The sequence below is a fragment of the Pelophylax lessonae genome (genome assembly GCF_965119305.1).
Source record: "Pelophylax lessonae genome assembly, chromosome: 4".
NCBI classification, from domain to species: domain Eukaryota; kingdom Metazoa; phylum Chordata; class Amphibia; order Anura; family Ranidae; genus Pelophylax; species Pelophylax lessonae.
This window is the reverse complement of record NC_138771.1, coordinates 274,393,411-274,407,400: the sequence shown is the minus strand read 5'-3', so window position 1 is coordinate 274,407,400 and position 13,990 is coordinate 274,393,411.

Here is a 13,990-nt window from a genome sequence, read left to right as displayed (position 1 = left end):
TATGTCTGCTGTAATGTTACAGTCTGCTGGGTAGAGTGTTAGCTCTTAAACCAAGTCCACTTCCCACAAACACATGCTGTATTACAAGGGGGACTTGTAAGTATCAGATATATACTGACCATATATGGAGGGGCCCATAATACATACTGCCTCATAACGAGGAAAAAAGGGAACGTTTACTCACCATACCGAACCGACAGGCACCCTCTCTTCACAATACCCTCTCCACCGGGGTGGGGGTTTGTGGACCACTCCGGACGCCTCGACTCTCTGGTACCTGGCGTCCAAGCGAGACTTTTAACTCGCAAGGTCAGTCCCTTCACTGGGACTCCGTCGCGGCCGACCCAGCGCGGAGCTCTGGTCTGCACGCGCTCGTAGGCAGAAACCGGGGTGACCACTGGATCTCAACATCCAGCCCGTCGCCCGGCCCCGCATACTTACTTGAATGTGTCGCGGCCGACCAAGCGCAATGCCATGGTCTGCGCGCGCTCGTAGGCCGGCTGGGGTGACCACAAGTGTCGCCCAGTCCGGCATTTTTTGCTTGAAGATCTCACAGGAAAAAACACTGGAGAAAACTACCTAAAAAATGTCTTTTTCTTAAAGAAAAAAAGTCTTGCCAGGACCAAAAGATCCCAGCAAGGAACTTAGGTCCTTACTCCTGACTAGACAGAAAAAAACTGATTCCCTGTAGCAGAGAGAGGGAGGATATGCCCTCAGGGACTGCCCCTGGGGTGGAGCCGGAACGTTTTGTCTTTCTGCCTAGTCCTACTCCTGCGGAGACAACATAACCCAGCTCTTGAGAATCAAGAAGACTACGTCTGTCAATGAGCGATAGAGAAAAGCAGATGAGCAAGACTGGGCATGCTTAGAGAAGAAAAAACACACGGAAAGTTAACCATCACATGACATCACTTCTGCAGTCGGTTGTTGTTGGCCGACAAAATTCGTGTGCAGTCTTTAGCACTTTTTAACCTACAGGACAGCACCGGACAAAAGACGGCCGATCGTTCGGCCGACAATCGGTGCGTGTGTACGGGGCTTTACTCTGATTTTCTGTTGCTCAGACAGAAAAGTGAGTGTCCCTATTTCCACCAAGATCTGTCAGTGTAGGGAGTGGGAGACAACTAGCAGAGTCTAAATGTGGTCTCAGATAGCAACAACAGGGTTGTGCAGGCAAATATAAAGACACAAGAAGATTTAACTGTAAAAGCCTTCCTTGTGTAGACATCCAAAGGCTCTAATACTGCTGTTGGGTGCCTGGATGTGATCTAGTCACCCCAGCCAACTCAGAGCTGTCATAGAAGGTTATGTAGAGATTTGAGGAGAGGGGTGGAGATGCTGGGCCAGCACAAAAGAGTAACCAAACACTTGCAGACGAGGAGAGGGCTATGGCATGAGAAGGGGAAACTGATTTGCTGGGGAATAGACTCTTTCTGCGGTGGTCACATTTTCTATTAAAGCGGTTGTAAACCCTATAAAAAAAAAAAATAAAAAAAAAAAACCTGCAAGACAAAGGCATAATGAGCTAGTATGCATCGCATACTAGCCCATTATGTTTAACTTACCTTAAAACGAAGCCCCGACACGGACCCCGGACATCGATGCGGGCGCTGCCATGATCCCTCGTCGTCTCTTCCGGGTTCGGCGGCTCCGGCGCGCTGATTGGCCGGAAGAGACGGCTCCAGCGTGCTGATTGGCCGGAGCCGCGATGACGCGCGGGAGTGATTTTTCCGGCAAGCTCCCGGCAAGTTAATTGAAGGTCCCCCGGACCTTCAGAGCGCGAGCGGCTGCATGCACTGTAAATATCTCCTAAACCGTGCCGGTTTAGGAGATATTATTTGTACCTACAGGTAAGCCTTATTATAGGCTTACCTGTAGGTAAAAGTGTCAAAAAGCGGGATACAACCGCTTTTAAGTGATACTAAAGTCTTGGGTGTTTTTTTGGTTTAAAAGTAACAAACATGTCATACTTACCTGCTCTGTGCAGTGGTTTTGCAGAGAAGCCTGATCCTCCTCTTCTCGGGTCTCGTCTGCAATTCTGGCCCCTCCCCCCTGCCCCCACAGCAAGCAGCTTGCTATGGGGGCACCAGAGCAGAGACGCTGCTTTGTGTGTTCATTCATACACAGAGCCATGGCTCGGCCCTGCCCCCCCCTCTCTTTGGCTCACTAACTTTGATTGGCAGCAGCCAATGGCACCCGCTGTATGTCTCAGCCAAGAAACTCTGCAAATCATTTAAAATTCTAGATTTTTTTGTGCTTTTGCCTGCAATTTTTAACACACTCAAAAGGACATTTTGACCATAATTTAAAAAAAGTGTTGAGATATAGATATACATCTATATCTTATGAGGATTGAGCACTCCGTCAGTCTTCAAATGTTTTATAAGATGTAGAAAAAATTGAATTTTATATATTTTCATTGGATGGATAATAGTTTACCAATGCACCTAAAGTCCCTTCATACACAATTTTGCTTGTTTGATACATTTATAGAGGTAACTTCCCAGCCCCCTCCTTATTGCATAGCAGAGGAAAACTTAAGTTTTGGAGTTTTCAGAAAAGAGCAGGGAAATTGCAAGCAGCAATTTTCAAATATTTGTTTTATAGATGTAGCACCCTCCTAGGTAGGTGCTAGGTAGGTAAAGCCTAGTGTTCCCATTTGCTTTTAGGAGAGCCTGATTATTAGTTATGCCTGTTGCATGTGTCCAGGGTGTGCTTCATCTGGGCTGAGTGTCCCCACCGTATCCAATAGGGGAGCCTGTTTGATAGTGGAGGAAACACAGCCAGTGACACACAGGCTTAGGCCTTTGTAACTGTCCCAGTGGGTTGTTTTATAGATGTAGCACCCTCCTAGGTAGGTGCTAGGTAGGTAAAGCCTAGTGTTCCCATCTGCTTTTAGGAGAGCCTGATTATTAGTTATGCCTGTTGCATGTGTCCAGGGTGTGATTCATCTGGGCTGAGTGTCCCCACCGTATCCAATAGGGGAGCCTGTTTGATAGTGGAGGAAACACAGCCAGTGACACACAGGCTTAGGCCTTTGTAACTGTCCCAGTGGGTTGGCACAAACAGTGGTGCATCCTGGGATATGTTATAAAAGCCAAGGGCACACGTGACAAGGTGTCTTTGGGCAGGAAGCCAGGTCCCAGAAGGAGGGTGACATTTGTCTTTCCTTCTGCTGCTGTGGATGGCGGTCGGCCTTGTGAGCCAGGAGTGTCGGGCTGAGCCAGGAGGTCCAGGAAAGCTGACTGGTGGGGTTGGAGGCAGAGCAACCTTGGGAAAAACTGAGTACCGGGAAGCTTGCCGGGGGACCACTCCAGTGGAGAGTCAGTGGGCAGGCTTCAGCACACACAGCAAGTGAGAAAGGGGATGCCAAGTTAGAACCCTGAAGAGTAATTTAAGCAGAAACACATTATCTTCACTTCAGTGGCAAGGTGAAGCAGTGCCTTGCCACACACTACAGCTAAATTGTGCATAGTTCATAGTTGGAGTATCCCACTCATCCCTTCTCCTATCCCATTTCCAAATAAAAACACAAAAAAACAACATCCCCTGGATTGATTATTGACTGAGCCAAGGACTTTCAATGCCAATTATCTGCTATTAGTTGCTAGGGGTAACCCAGGGGAATCCAGAAAGTGTAATTCTCAGCAGTCCTCTAGGGGCAGTGCTACATAAAGTATTTATAAGTATAAAGTAGGCGTTTTCCTGATTTGGCTGCAAAAGTGCAAATAGGCATTAAGATATATATTTTTTTTTTGACAATTGTTTGCCATGGGCAGCAAGACAAGATTTATAAAATAATAGAAAACACCAATGTTAAATGTACAGTAGTTTGATTTATTGTTAGAATTTATTTTTTTGTTCATAGAAATTTGTAAATACAAAAACGTACATAATCTACATGAGGATTTAACATAATTCATCTCTTGCAATAGATTCTGAAAGCTTCACCATTTTCATTAAACATATTTACACTTTCCTATAAACAATCACAGTTGTCAGTCATTTTCGTTCCATATGACGAGCCAATCATTTCTGGACTGGACAGTACATAAGCTCTTCATATCTTTTTTTTTTTTTTTTAAATCTTGAAACCTAAAAACATGCAGTCCGTACAATAAAAGGAAAAACACAGAACAAATATAGGCAACATTAGTGATATTTTGTCTAACTGATCCCTTGGGCTGATCGTATTTGTGGTCTGTAAAATGTAAACATAGAATGTTACCAATACCAGGACTACCCCTACTTAGAACAGAGGAGCAGTTTTATCAATATGGCATCAACATATCAAGTGGATATATATCTACTTATTACTAAAATATTCTGCCATTAATAATGGGCAGTTCTATAATGTAAAAAAATTTTCAATCGGTTTCTACACAAGCATATTAAACCTTGGAGGTCTCCTTACATTTATATAATGGTGGACACACGCTTCAATATATATATATATATATATATATATATATATATATATATATATATATATATATATATATATATATATATATATATATCTATCCAATCGTAATACTGAACTGATATGATAAAAAATTTGAATAATTAAATCCTTAGGCAAATAGTCTTTCGATCAATTTAAATTTAATTAGGGGCAGATCTGGTCAAACTAAGTCGATTGGTGACGATGGAAAATTATCAGTTTTGCCTTGATTGGAGCCACTAAGACGACTATTTCAACCAATCAGATTATGAGATTACATGGTGCAAACTTCAATGCAATTGATAACCTATGATCATATCTGATCTATTATTTGACATTCACTTGCCTGTGTTTGGCATTTTGATCAAATGGGTTTTCGGATAGAGTGATTAGATCCATCAGAAGAGTGGGATCAGAAAATAAATTGACCATTTATTGAAGTGCGTACGTCCACCATAACAACCAAGTTTAGCAAGAACAAGCAGTTTTCGGTGAATGTGGAATGTTTATCTTAAATAGATCCTGTCATGGTTGACTTTTTTTTTTTCACGCTACAACTCCAGTTAAGACTTCACTGTGTATAGGTTTCAGGTTAATGACTCAATAGCCAATGAAGATGAAGTCAAGATGTCCTGGAGCCTGCACCTTTAAAATCAAGACAGCTCCCATTTTTGTCTTTACAGGTTCACCTTAAGAATATATGTGGTATAAATAAAGTTTTCTAATTTTTAGTTCTATAAATATAGCCTATTTCCCTCAGTATCTAAAGCTGGGATGTCTGCTAATATGCAGCGCTCCACACAGAGCGCTGTTCTTTGCAGAAATGGGTGTTCCCTTAACGCATACATGTGAAGCCAGCCTAAAGCCTCGTACACACGCAACAAATTTCCGCCGACCGGTCGTCTGTCTTTTGTCCAGAGTGGTGTTTGTTGGTTGGAATGTGCTCTAGACTGCACACGAATTTTCCCGCACGACAGAATTCTACTTCAGAAGTGATGTCATGTGTTGGATTGCTTTCTTTGTGTTCTTTCATCTCTTAGCATGCACAGTCTTGCTCATAAGATTTTTCCCTGTCGAAATCTGTACTAATGAGACGAAAATCGTACGTGTTTTGACGGTGGACAAAAATTTTATAGCCTGCACAATAGAATTTTTTCGGCCGAAAAGTCGGAGTCGGTTGTCGAGAGCACCATACTAACAATGCCGAAAATCGGCAGATCGGTCGTCGGACGAAAATTCCCGGCCGAATTTCAACTCGTGTGTACGGGCCTTAAGGGCTCATGCACACTGCAGCTCAAAAAAAAAAGCGGCTTTTATTCCAGCTTTAAGAAGTTTGTACTTTTTTGGTCTCTTTTGCACGTTCTCATTGAGCTTTTCTGAGCATGAGCATTTTTTTTTTTCCACAAACCATCGGCCATCCTGTCGCTGAGCGGGCAGCACTGCGGGGGCTTAGTTCTAAGGTATTTCATAATGAGCTAGTATGCGATGCATTCTAGCTCATTGTGCCTTTGTCTTAGAGGGTTTTTTTTTCTTTTTTTAATTTTTTTGGGGAGTGTTTACTTCCTCTAAGGCTGGCCATACACAATTTTCTTGTTCAACTTTCCTTTAGATTTACCAAAACCATGTAATGTAGGGTCAAACCTAAACACTTTCAATTTGTATGCAATCAGGCAGGCCCTTGCACTACATAGTTTAAGTTAAATCTAAAGGAAATTGAATAAGAAAATTGTATAGTGTATGGCCAGCCTAAGTGTTACTGGATAAGTGTTTTTATTTTATGGCCATAATCATTGGTGATCAAGCTACACATTTGTAAAAAAGCTGGCAGTGGCAGTTAGAGAAATGTTCTTTTGCACCTCAGTAAAATTATTTCAGTCCTATTCAAAATATATGTTTAAAGCTATAAATCGATGTACTTAAATTTTATATATATATATATATATATATATATATATATATATATATATATATATATATATATATATATATATATATATATATATATTTACAGATTACAGTACCAAAATATTTCAATTTCCTCTACTGGTTTCCAAGGTTAAAATAGGTTTTCACATGGCAGTTTTCAGTCATGGAGACTGACAAACATCCACAATGCCAATGCAATAGATGCTATAGATAGGCATTCATTGTAGAATCACTCTGCCGTGTAAGATCTGGACTCTCTCAGGAAAGTGGTGTGTGGATCTATCATTTTAAAATAAGTGTAATTTTGGGGTGCTGCACAATACACTAACTTTGAGAATAATTGCTGGTATGCAGAACTCTGGACTGATCGTCCTCTTTAACTTGCATTTACTTTAAAGTTCCTACCCTTGCAGGAAAAAGACAAAAAAAAAAAAAATTCCCTCTAAATACACTATATTAGCATAGAGAATAAGGAAAACAGTTTTTTCCTTCTGCATAATCCACATAAATGAGGGGGGGGGGGGGGGGACTTTTCACAGCATTGAAATATACAAGAAGTGGTTACAAGTAAAATGTACATGTTAAAATGTAACTGTACATACATGAAAAACTTCCTAAATTCAGCATAAGACTGAATGCTTCAACAGTTTAAGTCCTTTCTCTAGGAAAGGCTACTCTGTGTAAACATTACCGATAACACTCACGATATTGGCAGCTCCACAAATATATACTTAAATAAATATTAAACCCCTGTTCAGACAAGACCTGACATTACACAAAATTAGCCACTAACATCCCACATGAATGAACCCACAAAAATACAAATAGGTCAGTTTGGCTAAAAATCGGGATTGTGTTCAAATGAAGCTGGTTTGATGTAAGGCTGCATTTTCATTCTTTTGAAGTGGCACTCTTACCAAATAGAGCATACCTTCTCCATTTTTTTTATATCATAAAAATAAACCCGCATTAGTGAAACGTGCCATAAAATAACAGGTTAAGTGAAACTGTAGCCGTTTCAGGATTTTTCTATAGTATGGAAAGGGTTAGGCTTTCGGCCAGGTTTTTTTTCATTGCCGTCCTTGTCCCCATCTGATGTACAGTATGTTCTAGATCTGGTGGCATTGCCATAAAGTTAGATTTAGACATCTAAATCTATCTTTCCTCTGTAGTAAAATCCGCATTTGGATTGCATTTCGGAGGCGGCGATGTGATACCTCCTTACCGCCAGTTTTAAAGTGTTACTAAACCCACAACAGTATACCTCTGTATAAAGACACATATATGAATTAGAGGTTACCCCAGAAAGCATGACAAGGTATGGAATAAATGGCTAGCTGAACCCTCTACAGCTTTTGATATGCCCACTGGGTGATGTCTGCCCGTTTTTCTTGTTCTATTGTGTAGCTGTGTGAGTGAATCTTTTTCATAAGTATACACCCGCTTAAAATTATGTCATGTGTCCTAGGGGTTATTTATTTTGTTATTGTGAGCCGCACCTTTAAATTAGCAGATTTAAACACTCCCTTAATTTTAATTGTGATTATTCTGTATGCTCATGTAACAATGTTTTTGGATTTTGAATTTCCAAAAAACAGAAAAAAAAAAAAATCAAAAAACAAACAAAAAATCACCCAGTAAAATGAGTGTATATGCAGTGAAAGCATACTTGTTCTACTCACTGTGGAACCTAAGGGCTTAATCCACTGCACTGTGTAAAAAGGCTGTTCCCATCTACTTTTACTGTCCCCAATCCATCTGCTGATCATATAGAGCCTTGAAGGCACTCTGCACATGCTTAGTTTGGTGTGCATTGCTAGTTTTTTTTGTATGTCATCAGCACAAGGCCAATCAGAACTGTCCTGACAGAGGGTCAGGGGTCATGCAGCCTCATAGGACAGTTTGAGGAGAATGAAAACTCCTCCTACAAGCTTTAACCAGACACTGATAGAAGTCATAAGACTGCTTTATACTGCTGATGAGAAAGGTATTTAGCAGTTTATTTTTACTAAAATTTTGCATTTCTATGTTCTGTGTACTGTGGGAGACCAGATATAGTGAATGCAGGCTCCTGGGTTTAGTAACACTTAAACCCCATTTTTGTCAACACACGACAAGCATTGCATTGCATGTGCTTGTGTGGGAGCATTTGCAGCATTTCCCGTTTGCCAGCCTTGCCTCCTGCTAATTGCTACACAAAGCATGGCAACCACTCCTGTCTGCTGCCTATTGTGCCTGAAGGAGGGGTGGCAAAAGCACATTTTTACCAACCCCATGCATAAATGAGGCCTAAATCTCAATGGATTATCTATAGCAGTGGTCCTCAACTCCGGTCCTCAGGGCCCACTAACAGGCCAGATTTTAAGTATTACCTTGGGGAGATGCAGACTAGAGTACTGCAATCACTGAGCAGCAAATGATATCACCTGGGATGTATTTCAGTTATCTTGCAAATCTGGTCTGTTAGTTGGCCCTGTAGGCCAGGGTTGAGGACCACTGATCTATAGGAATAACATCCTTCTACAGAAGTCCAGCTCACATCAATTCCCTGGTGATCAGTATAACAAAAGGAAATGGAACCCTTCCTAACAGGAGGAAACAAACCACAAAAAAAAAAAAAAAAAAGGACAGAAGAATAGAACAAAATCCAGGAGGAAATTATGACATCCACAGCTACCACTTGGCATATGTCAGACATGCTGTATTAATCTATCAAAACCTTATCAGGAGAGAATAGCAATACCAACTGTGATTTTCTAAGCAGTCAATCTGGATTGCACGGCACTATCAAAGCAATCCATAACTGAATCAGATTTGATTGTAGCAAACTAGGAATAATAAAAAAAAAAATCACATCAGGCTTCACCTGCAATGGATTTTTGATCATTTCCCCTGACTAAAGTTTTCTAGCTGTGAAAGTATCACTCTTACCATTGCTAAGAATAATATAATCCAAAACCCCATATATAATTCTCCCACAAAGAGTTCTGTATAAAATGACATGTGCATGCATGTGGTTATCATACGAGGAGCATGCAGCATGATCACATTAATCAGAAATAAGAATATAAAAATAAAAGACTGTTTGTCCAGATTCGCAGTCTCAGTGGTTCACCTGGCAATAACTATAACTAGTTTGCACCTTATATTTTACATTTTTAAATGACATGGTAAGTTTACCCCAGAAAAGGGGCATGGTCTCTTTAAATAAAACAAATGACAATATGCTACACAAAATTATAAAAAAAAAAAAAAAAAGTGCTTGTGAAAATGCATATGAAATGTCTTTCCTAGTTAATTCAATGAATTTGGGTAGGTTATATAAGAATCAATGAATTGATAAATTCATAGATATCAAATAATAAATCAATACATTACATACACCCTAAAAGTGCATTCATAATTATAGAGATCTACTACACGTTTCGTGTCAGATGACGTCAGACCTGGTCCCCTGAATATACGTTCTAACACGAAATACGCTAACTCGTATCATCATGCACGCCGTGGATTGAGAAAATCGCCGGGAAGCAGTGCTTTAGTTTTGTTGGATACATAACACTGAGTGTGAGTAGATCTGTATAATAAAATGGCTGGTTTAATAGATACTGGGCCATGGGATTTCTTTCCCTGAGTGGCATATGTTTTGATGGCATGGATGAAATACTGGAGTTGTTGGAATTAAACCAGAGGTGTAATTCAGGCAGAAGCTGCTGTGCTCGTGTGTTTTATCCATCCATGCTAGAACCTCCTTCTAGAACTTAGAGGCCCTCTTGTTTGGTAAGTCGTTGTGTTTTGGAAGGTGGTGGAGCACTTTGGAAAGCACAAGTTGCAGTTGGATTATATTTCACAAGCAGCAGTGTGAGATGTTATATGGCCTTAATGAATTTATGAACTTTTGATTATTTATACACCGCAGCACTTTTTGGCAGTTTTGGGGTGAATATAATGTATGGATTTATTATTTGATATCTATGAATTAATTTATTCATTCTAATATCACATTCTGGATTTCATTGAATTAACTAAGAATAACATTTTTATATTTATTCTTTAGTATGAGCACCTTTGTATAGCATACCGTCATTTGTTTTATTTAAAGAGACAGCACACCAATAGTGTTTTTTTTTTTTTTTAAATATTGTAATTATATCTTACAATTACAGTGATAAACAGACATGCTACCTTCTTCAGAGCAGTGTGGCCTCCACAAGTTATATTGAAGAACATCCCACTTCCTTCTTTTAAGACATTTGTATACAGGATTTGCATGCATGCTTGTCTCTCATCTGTTCTGTCTACAGCAGGAAAATGCTAGAGCATGTAGCGTGTATAAAATAGTATAACAGAAGTTTGGAGTTGGCTGCAGATGAAAATCAGAAAGTAGTACTGACTTAAACCAGTGTTAAACCCAAAACATAATGTGTCACAGCTTAATAATCATTAGATGTGGTGGCAGCATCAGTTCCGCCCCCCCAATTTTTCCCTGGTGATCTGGCCAGTAACACACCTGTATCAGAGCGTCCCCCACTATGGATGAAGGGGCACTGGGAGCAACTTTGGACAGCAGCATCAATCTGAGGGGGGGGGGGGGTGTTAGATGTACTAGCAGATTTAAATACACTATCAAATTGAAGCCAAACTCCAGCTAATACTTTATAAGCAGGTACCGCAACAGTTTTTCCTTTTGGGATAAATAAAAACTGATCATTGTAAACACCCCTGCCAGTGGTAAATGGGTTGTCTCATCCTTGTAACTGATACTTTCTGCTGGAGAGCTGTTCTTTTGAAAAACAAGACTTACTGGCCAGATACAAATAGAAGTAAGCAAGCCTAAAAAGAAAATGAATGCAGCCATCACATCTAAGAATTGGTAAGCTGCAATATAATAAAATGTGTATGTTTGGGTTTAATACTTCCAACATATCAATGAGAACTAACCATTCTTTCTGCTTAGCTCAGCTGCATCTGCCTTCTAGTAGAGCTTTGTACAAAAAAAAAAAAAAAAGCCACACACACACACACACACACACACACGAGCCCTTAGTATGCAAATGCTTTAAGAAAAGCAAAAGTAAAAAAAAAAAAAAAAAAAAACCACACACAACTAAATATTACCATAAACAAAATTAAAGTGGAGTTCCACCCTAAATGTATACTTACCTCCATCTTCTCGCTCCGGGTCACCTGAAAAACAAATGGATAATCGCAATTTTTTATTTTTTTTACTTACCTTGTAGAGAAAATATACTTACCTTACTTCCTTCTTCCTCCCCTCGGCCGCCACGGCGATTCATCACTTCCTGGCTTTTGCAATGATTCCTGGGAGCTGAACGTCATCGCTCCCAGGAATCAATGCGCCTGCACCGGCCCCGACGCCAGTTCCGGTGCGCGCGCGTCATTCCCTTCTAAACAGCTTCTGGTCATGCCCAGAAGCTGTGGAGGGATGACGCGCGTGCACCGGAAGTGACGGCGGCCCGGTGCAGTGCATCGTGGGACCGAAGAAGGAAGAGGACGCAGAAGAGGATCGCGCTGGCTTCAAGCTGCCCACACCTGAGATGGCAGCGCTGGACAATACTTTTTCAAGGTAAGTATTTCTCCTAAAAGGTAAGTGCAACCCGGGACAGATCAGAGGCTAGCCATTGTGGAATGCACTAGCCTTGACTGTCCCGGGGGTATTTTTTTATTAAAAAAAAGTATTCCCAGGGTGGAACTCCGCTTTAAAGGAAGGAAAAAAAAAGAAAAAAAAACAAGATCTACCCTGATCCTATTTTTCCTAAAAATGTCCATAATTCGTAAACAAATCGGTATCAATAAAGTAATGAACACTGACAAAGGTCTATTAGGAAATCATAAACACTACCAGCTTGCTTTTTACACATGAGTAGTCTGTGTCTTCCTATCAAACAGCAGAAAGTTTATGAAGTATGAAGAAACCAACTCCAATTATATCTTTGTAAGAGGGGGATAGGGGTGTGCAAATTGTAATTGCACAATACTGCTGACTAAATTTCACAGGGCATGAACTGTAAAACTATATATTGGCATACTAGAGGTCTGTAAATTGTGCATCAAGTTACCCAACAGCATGATTTTTATTTTTTTTTCAAATGGTATACTGGACAAATGGAATACTGGGAAAGAAAAAAAAAAAAAAAAAAAAGTTTGTGGAACATCACACCCACCTATATGGTCAAAAGTCTGGACACCCCATTTAACTTGAGTGTAGGGGTTTCCAATGAGGAATACGGTTAATGCTACATACAAAACATCTTGAACATCCTAGACAATGGTGTGTTTCCAGCCTTGTGACACAAGCTTTTGTAAAGGTCTTCCTTTCCAGCATGACTGTGCCACTGTGCAAGTTCGCCATAGAGGAACTTGAGTAGCCTCTACAAAGCTCCAATTTCGACCCTACTGAACACCTTTGAGATCAACTGAAACACCAAAGGCAAGCCAGGTGTTTAGGCAACATCAGTATCTATTCTCAAGAGATGCTTTTTTGAGTGAATTGGCACAAATTCCCACACCCATACTCCAAAGCCTTGTGGAAAGCATTTTTCAAAAAAAAGTATAGTCATTGGTTGGGAGGAGGGCTTACTCCATATTACCTTCTTCCTGCCAGCCGCATATATATGCAACCTCAGTGGGTAGGTTTTAATGCTGAGAGTTCGCATATATTTGGCCCTATGTAAACATTTTTCTGTGCTGAGAGTTCACACCCCTAGCACAGGTACCGGAAAGCTCCCGATGCACACTTGCGATTGGGAGCTTTCCAATCATGTGACCGCTGTGACAGCCAATCACAGCAGTCAAGTGATCAGAATACCCGTTTTCCGGCATTTAGAACCTCTTAAAGGGCCGGGAGGCGGCAGGAAGGGGTTAAAGTGGATGGTATTGTAATAGGATAATCAACAAGCGCATGTAGGTGTTTAAATTTGATGTCACACGATTTGCCATATTGTGATGCAACAAATTAGCCCCTTCATAGAAATGAACAGATTGTCCAGCAGATGCTAAATAGTAAATAGTCTTAAAAGTTTAAAATAAAACACTTGCTGCTGAATTGCACCAATCCCTGGGTGTGGCCAGCTTTAACAAGCACAACTCACCATTCGCACTGAACTTTCCGACCTTCCTAGATTTGGGTCTATTATAATAAAAATAATAATAATAAAATAATACAAAAAGGCCCCTGCTGCCATTTCCTTATGCAAACATTACAAAGTATTTAATGATAGATATAAAAACACATCAAAAAGAAACATAGGTGTGATTAGTTTTTTTTTTCCATATTTTCAATAATGGTGGGGAATGATACATTAAACAGACAACAGATGGGTATAGCTTTGTGTTATGCATAGCGTCAGATAAACCTTCTTGCCATGTGTTGGAATGCAGCCACATAGTTTAACAGTTTATAATTGAGAAAACATGAAATATGTGCTTTTTCCAACTACCCCATTTTGTTTCGCTGCATGAAAGTCTGATGTAGAATAGAAAAAAAATGTATGTATATATACTAGATAGTTACTGCATGTGCCCAAAGAATGGGGTCAGCTGACTACCTGAATATACTGAATGACCAGGTTATTCCATCAATGGATTTTTCCTTCCCTG